An 8,207-nucleotide genomic window follows, 5' to 3' on the forward strand; every position below is an offset into this window, starting at 1 on the left:
CATAGTTTCTAAGCGGAATCGTTGTTATTAAACGGTTTTATTTAGCTTGCCCTGTAATCTGTTTGTATGTTTGTAACATGTCCCACATTAGTAGAAATTTGACCCCCTTCTTGTTGACCGATTGATCTGAAATTTGGAACACACCTTTATCTCTGTAGTCATTACAAAACTGCGTATTTCATTATCTTGTAAATCCAAGATAGAGGCCGCTACAAAATGGCGGATCCCTTTCTTCCTCAAAACCTCATCAATGTGGGTTTTCCAAAACCCCATCAATATGGGTATCAAATGAAAGGGCTTGACTAGCAGAATACAGTTATTTAAGAAAAATGCAAATCCAAGATGGCTGCCACTACTAAATGGCGGACTACATAGTTTCCCAAAACTTCATTAATATGGGTGTTGGGGGGAAGCAAACTACGCCACTGATGACTTGATCTGAACCTGCGCATCCGGACGGTGCCACTCCATGACGCACCCAGACAATCATTGACAGCTAGCTGTCATCACTGTCATTCTGAAAACTTCTCTCGTACCACACATTCTTTGCTAATCACAAAAAAGGAGTAGAGATAGAACCCAAAATAAAGTTGAATTCCCAAATTGTTAAATAATTGAATCATCCTGTCGTGCTTTGAATTTAAAACGAGGAGATCAAATGTAGGTAAAACCTAATAATGTAAAGTTCTTGTTTAATTATTGTTTCTCTTAATAAATACAGCTTTGAGCTCGCTATACATTGATAAAAACGCGTGCTGAATAGAACCTCCGAAACCCCCGTAACAATGGGTATCAAATGAAAGGGATTGACTAGCAGAACACGGTTATTTGTGAAAAATGCAAATCCATCAAAATTCTACCAAATGGCGGACTACATATTATGTCAAAACACCATTAATATGGGTATCAAATGAAAGGGCTTGAATAGTAGATCACAGTAGATCATGAAAAATTAAAATCCAAGATGGCCGCAATCACAAAATAGCAATATACTTTATTAAACGGTTTTATTTAGCTTGAACTGTTCGTATGTATGTATGTATGTCTGTAGGATTGTCCCACAGTAATAGAAATTTGACCAATAGGAACTGACCGGATAGGAACTGCTGTCATTTTAAAACTGCTTATCTTGAAAAATCCAATTTGGCCTCCGCTCAAAATCGCTGATTCCATATCATCTCAAAAAAAAGGTTGATTGAGATATGTGTATCAAACCAACGAACTTGACTTGGAGAACACACTATGTATTTTCTGCAATCTACTCAATATCGGTATCAAATGAAATTTTTTGACTGATAGAATACAGTACAATGCCTTTATTGTAGAGAAATATTCTAATGAAACAGATAATGTACTAAAAACTAGAAAATAAAATGAGTAAACAAAAACTTTTTAAATTATAAAATCCATTCATTTTCATTATCCACAATTAGTGATTTCATCATATGTCCCACTATTTTATTTTAGTCTTATCAATGCCCTAGACTAATGAAGGAGAGGTGTGATAACTACTAACTGCAACTTGCCTAATTATTTTCTCTAGCTTTTAGTACATTATTATGTTTAATCACAAATAAACCGTTTAACTTAAAAAGTTTTTTTACTCATTTTATTTTGTTTTGCACGCTGGTGGGGCACGTTTTCTTTTTGAGATAGTTTTCTTGGGATTCTAAATATAAAATCATTATCGGGCACAATTTTCATTCGAAATTCACTCACAACTTCCAAAAAAAGTATTGTTCTAAAAAACAGAATACATATTCCATTTAAAAAAGTAGATTTTCATTCATTATTTTAGTTTTTGAGGCGTATTTATTCCTCCTGCAAATCTACTATCATTTTCATTTCACAAATTGGTACACGAAGCTGCTGTCAAGGCGAAATAATTCAAAATTTGAAAAATCTTTTAGACTGCCATTTGTAGCACTACATACTTTCGGAATTATTTTAGCTATGGATGCTTTCGAGATTCTAAAAAAATATCGACAATAATCTGAACGATATTCCAGAAGAAAGGTACAACATTTCTAGTTTCACTTATGTAGGTATAGCATCCCTCATGAGTGTATCTTGCGTTGTATTTGTGGAGCAATTAAATCCAACAGTTTTTTCACTTTTTCAGGTGTTATTCTCAACACTGCTCTGTACTCTCGGGGATCATCATCGTAGAGTTACTTCAATATTGTATTTGTTGCTCCTTTTTTTTGCATCCAATTCCTGGACCGAATCCTTTTTTCTTTCTGCTTTTTCCGGATAGTACCTTCAGTTCAAAGAAATTCAGCACAAAGTATTTTTAAACACGGCCAGTGTGTGTTTAGCGATAAAATTGTGTAATGATAAATTCAACTGAAAATCTAAGACGAAAACTGCCAATAAAGAAGTCGATTTCGGATCAATCATCTGACAAATTCGGATCTGATTGCTGTTTCTGACGATTTGATGGACATTTGAAAAACCGCCTGGCATCTCTGGAAAACCTGTGCCGTAGTATCTAGTTTCTTGCCAGCAGCTCACATTGTGTGAACGGACAAGGCGAGTCAACCATTTGTCAAGCGAGTTCACCGGGTCAGTAGCTGCTCATTGTGAAGCCAGCTACTAGCAACGTATAAATGGGCCTTAAGGGACGGGAATGGAGCGATGAGTTTGTAAATCATACATCTACTACACGGGAAGCACGAAATTAAGATCAAAACAGTATCAGTTTTCGTGTTTTCCTGGCCTGGCAGGCTGAAAAGATAAACATTTGTTAGGAGTCGATCCCACACAATGAAGCGTGAAAAATCGATCCACTTTAATGTGCCATGTCATTCGTTATCTATCAATCAAACCGGGTTGATCGGTCCCCCGGTCTCGCTCTCTGGAAGTCGTCGTTCGATTTGCCTTTCCCCGAGAAGCGACCTGAAAAAAACATCCACAAACAGACCAAAACAAAATTTGGAAGTGTAGCGTTTGATGGAAACGATCGAAGGTGAACAATTATGATTAATGTGAAACGGATCGCTTCTAATGAAATGGGGAATGTTAAATTCTTTCGATTTGGTAATTATCGTGGGGTTGTTTCTTACGCAGCAAGTCATCACACAATTGGTTTCGATGATTTGTGCTGTTTGCATATTGGGTTAGGTCTTATCTGATTAATAAGGATTTTGACTCATTCCTTCGAACTTACGTATGTTGTGCTGCCCTAGTTTTCGTATTTTCCTTGCTTATCGACGTGTACAAATAACCTGCGAATAAATTACGCCAAACGTAAAACCAATCCCCGATCGATCGCGAGGGATATGAATTACTGCTGACAGGTTAACGCACCGGCGACTGTTACTTATATCCGTCGTCGTTAAACAAAGCGGTGGATGGCATGCAATTTTAACATCTTATACAGAACCCAGCCTTTGAAGGATCGTTTAGAACCGAAGCAGGTGAATCTTGTATTTTTTTTCCACCAACAAACACATAAACACGCAATCGCTGTTTTCGACAGCCAGGATCGGAGGGGAACTACTAGCGCCGGGTGTCTGAGTAGCGGCAATAGCAATGAAACCAATCGGGACGGCGCTGGGACTCTTTGTTTTTCCTCCCCGAAGAAAGGAATCTCTCCGCGCGCACGTGTTTTACTTCGCCGTGAGAGGCAACCATGCGGTAAGCTCAATAAAACGCGAATGAAATAAGTCCTCCGATATCCGGGCTCGTGTGCCTTGAACAAGCGGAATTGGCGTGGTTTTTCTTCCGACGAACCCCTCATGTGTGTGGTGCTGGCTTTTTTCTTAAAGATTTTATGGCGAATAAATTAGCTCATATGCTAATGGGAGGATCAAACTGCCTAGTAAATTGGCTCTTGTTTGCTGTTGTTACGTGTTGATATTGAAGGGTCTACTAATGGTCAAAATACACCCATTTATTGTCATTACTTGAAATACCACTTCCAACAGTCCGTTGTTCAACGTAAGTGTTGGTTGTAAAGACACACATTTTTTCCATAAAACCGTACCACAGACCCCTCGTCTGAACGCAGCGGTCCTTTTTGGACGTGTTGTTCAACCGTTCAAATAAATAAACACCTGCCAAATTATGATGCATCGTCGTTATTACCCAAGCTGCCCGCAAGGATACACGTTCAAAAGAGATTTCCACATTACACCTTTTCTTGTTTGGAAACATAAGAACAACACCGCCTCGCTTCTTTCCCACTTCTCTTCATCCTTCACTCCCAAGTTGCAATAAAAGGAAGTTCTCACCACACATCACATATTCCTAAATGCTGTGCTAATGATCAATATCTGCGATCAGTGAATTTCGCAGAGCAAAAAAAAAACTCAACAACAATTCGTTTTCGTAGTTTTTGCTGGCTGTCAACAAGTGGAGTTCTGGCTGTGACATGACAAACCCCAAACTGAACGTCTGTGTGAGTACACACCTACCTATGGTTAGCAAGTTACGCGTACTTACTTAGCGATTATATCACCGGCAACAATCGGAATACAAAAAATATTACTCCAACGATCCACAACTTCGCTGGCTTGGATGCAATGAATGTGTATCTGAACACGTGCATCTGCGCAGGTCAACGGTTTGCGCGAAACTTGGATGCATTTGCATTGGTATCACTTGGCAGGGTAAATAAACGCAAATGAAACGGGGTGTGATGCAGATTTTCACCGAATATCTAGTTGTTTAATCTCAAATTTGGTGAACGATGTTTCTCCATCGGATCGTTTCACACTAATCGGTTTCGCTCTGATTGAGGGCATACATATTCCCACTCTTTAGCCATGATTTAACTTCGTCAAAGTAAAAAGGATTTTGATTTGTCATTTTTATTTATTTATAATACAAGCTGACCCGGCAAACTTCGTCTCGCCCAAAATTTATGTTTCGTTATCACATCCACGGTTTCTTACCAAGCGCACGTTCATGGGTCCAGCAGCTCCCATGCCCTTAGAGAGGGTTTGTCGAACCATCATAGAAACGTTTTGTGCTCCCTAAAACCTCCACATGCCAAATATGGCTCAATTTGCTTGATTAGTTCTCGAGTTATACAAAAATGTGTGTTTCATTTGTATGGGAGCCCTCCCGTAAGAGAAGGGAAAGGAGTGTCAAACCATCATAAAAACATTTATTGCTCCCTAAAACCTCCACATGTCAAATTTGATTCCGTTTGCTTGATTAGTTCTTAAATCATGCAGAAATGTCTGTCTAACCACCATAGAAACATATATTGCACCCTAAAACCTCCATATGACTAATTTGGTTTCATTTGCTTGATTAATTCTCGAGTGATGCAGAAATTTGTGTTTCATTTGTATGGCAGCACTTTTTCTCTGTAAAGATGTCCATCTTCCGATGCATGGGTGATTTGTTGGAACATGTCAATCGCGAAAATTTACACACAATAATGTTAAGAGTAAAACATTATTTTTCAGGAGCCAGGAACTAAAAAAATAATAAAACGTTGACATGTTCGACCAAAGTTCATATTTTAATAAGATCTGATTGGGATAAGTTGTATTTTTTTCAGTATTTTTGGTGCTCCCTTGGCCGAGTGGTTAGCGTCATAACTAACATGCCGGGTGTTCGGGTTCGATTCCCGTTCTGGTCGGGGGAATTTTTCGTCAAAAAAATTTCCTCCGACTTGCACTGTGTTCACGCGTATTCTAGAGCTTGCCACTCAGAATGCATTCAAGGCGTGTTATTTGGCATAGAAATCTCAACTAAGTACTAATAAAAATGACGCAAGTAATACTACGTTGAGACGGCGAAGTTCCTCTAGGAACGTTAGTGCCATTGAAGAAGAAGAAGAAGAAGAAGTATTTTTTTCAGAGAGAACATGAGAAGTTGTTGTTAGAAAACCTTTTTCCCTGTAAAAGTTCCCATCTTCTAATATATAGACGACTTTTTGGAAATTATAAAGGCTATTCATGTTTTTTCTTGAGAAAAAATGCGTTTTTAATGAAAATGAGTTTTAAATTTTTTAAATAACATTTTTAACTAATTTTTTTTAAATACTCGCGACAACAAAATAAGAGTGCGAAGTCGGTGATTTTAAGTGATTTTTGACATGCTGTAACTGCGTGAGAAATCAAGTCGAGGGCGAGGAATGTGTGTATTTGTGGAAATGCATATGTCCACGTACCTACAAACGCATGAAAACGAAAGTTATGAATCGTTCGATATGAGAGTCGCGAAGGATTTTGTACTTTTGGTACGATTTGCGATTGAATGCTGACTTGACTGGAAAATGAATTGACTAGCGTTGACTAGCGAGGATGACTGGTGAACTAGTCCAGTCAGTGGTTATTTTAACTGACTCGACTAATAAATACAAATCTGTCTCTTCATTCAACTAACTTCAATCCACATTTCCATTTCCCCCTGATACTAATTTTGTACCCGCGTACGCACGGCCATATAAAGAGGAACGAAAACTTGATTCCTGATGCAAAAAAGTAGTTACCCCATCAATGGACGGTTTTTTCTACCCATCGTGAACTCAAACCAACGAACTTAGACATTTATCAAGTATGTTATAAAGGTCCTCGCGTTAGTATTAGTTAGTATAAGGCGTGCAAAATAGCGCACCCACACTGCACGCTATTTTATACGTGTGAGTAGTTTTCGTGTACGCTACAAAAATATCTAGCTCATCTGTAGCGTTTTTCAAACCACGGTGAACTCAAACATCGATGCATGCAAACGTGCATGGGAGAGAGAGAGGAACGAATTCGTTTTGGGGGAAGTCACTTCAAAATTGGCGATCTAACGTACAAATCTACACCTAGGCGGCGCTGCGGTGAAAGTGATGATGGTTTTAAATTTTGCCATGTGAGCTTATGGAAGCTTTGTAGTTCTTTCCATAAATTACAATGTTATAATCATAAAAGATTATTTGATTGCGATGAGTTTGTAAGAAATTAATTCTGCGCAATTTTATATATAACATGTTATTTATTTACCTCTTTCAGTAGTGAAAACTGTAAAAATGTTGACAATGGTTGAATTAAAGAAGGAAATTCGAGAGCACAATCAAACACAAGTAGAAAAATGCACTATTCCTGCATGTGAGAACTACCTTGGAAAGCCCGGAAGTAAAATATACGTGATTTGTTTTTGAGTTTTAGGTTACATGAGCATCATTTTCTTAGTTCAAAAACTAAATCCAGATGTCTCACCGATCGTTTACGTTTTGCGTTAGATCGCCAATACAATGAGGACAATTTGACTGGGAAGAATGGAATGATATTGACGATTTCACGTTCGATTTACAGCCAGATGGCGCAGCGAGTAAAATGAGGATGTTTTGTTTTTTTGGTATGAAATTCGTTCAAATTTTCTAGAAAAATCAAAATTTATCTTCAAATTTCCCGGTTTCATGTATTCTTTCCACGCTGAAAAGGTTAGAAAATCATCATTTTACAATATGCTATGTACATTACGAGGAATGGCTTGTTATAAGTATTGTAACTTTAATTTTATTCAACTAAGTAAACGATGAATAGGGTGTTTTGCGCTAGAAATACTGCAAATCCTTTTCGTATTGACCCCTACATAATCAATGATATCAGCCAATTTGATATGATATCAATTTCATCGCAATTATCCATAGTATCAATAACCGGTATGCATTATCAAACTTAAAATTTTCGAAGATTATCTATGACTTTGGTCAAATCGCGTGTTAAAACCATCGTAAATATACAAAACTCCAACTTTCTTACCATATACTGACGAAATTCAATGGCTGAAATGAATCTAAATTGAAATAAAATGAATAATCACCACTGAATCTTGCTTTTCAGTGCGTACAATAAACAAACACCCTCACTGAGCTCTAATGTAGATGTCGCATGAGCTGATTCAGCTTTGCGTAAATTCGTCAATTGGTGATCTAACGCAAAACATAAACGATCGGTGAGACATCTGGATTTTGTTTTTGAACTAAGAAAATGATGCTAATGTAACCTAAAACTCAAAAACAAATCACGTATATTTTACTTCCGGGCTTTCCAAGGTAGTTCTCACATGCAGGAATAGTGCATTTTTCTACTTGTGTTTGATTGTGCTCTCGAATTTCCTTCTTTAATTCAACCATTGTCAACATTTTTATAGTTTTCACTACTGAAAGAGGTAAATAAATAACATGTTATATATAAAATTGCGCAGAATTAAATTTCTTATAAACTCATCGCAATCAAATAATCTTTTATGATTAT

The sequence above is a fragment of the Toxorhynchites rutilus genome, chromosome 1 (genome assembly GCF_029784135.1).
Source record: "Toxorhynchites rutilus septentrionalis strain SRP chromosome 1, ASM2978413v1, whole genome shotgun sequence".
Lineage (NCBI taxonomy): Eukaryota > Metazoa > Arthropoda > Insecta > Diptera > Culicidae > Toxorhynchites > Toxorhynchites rutilus.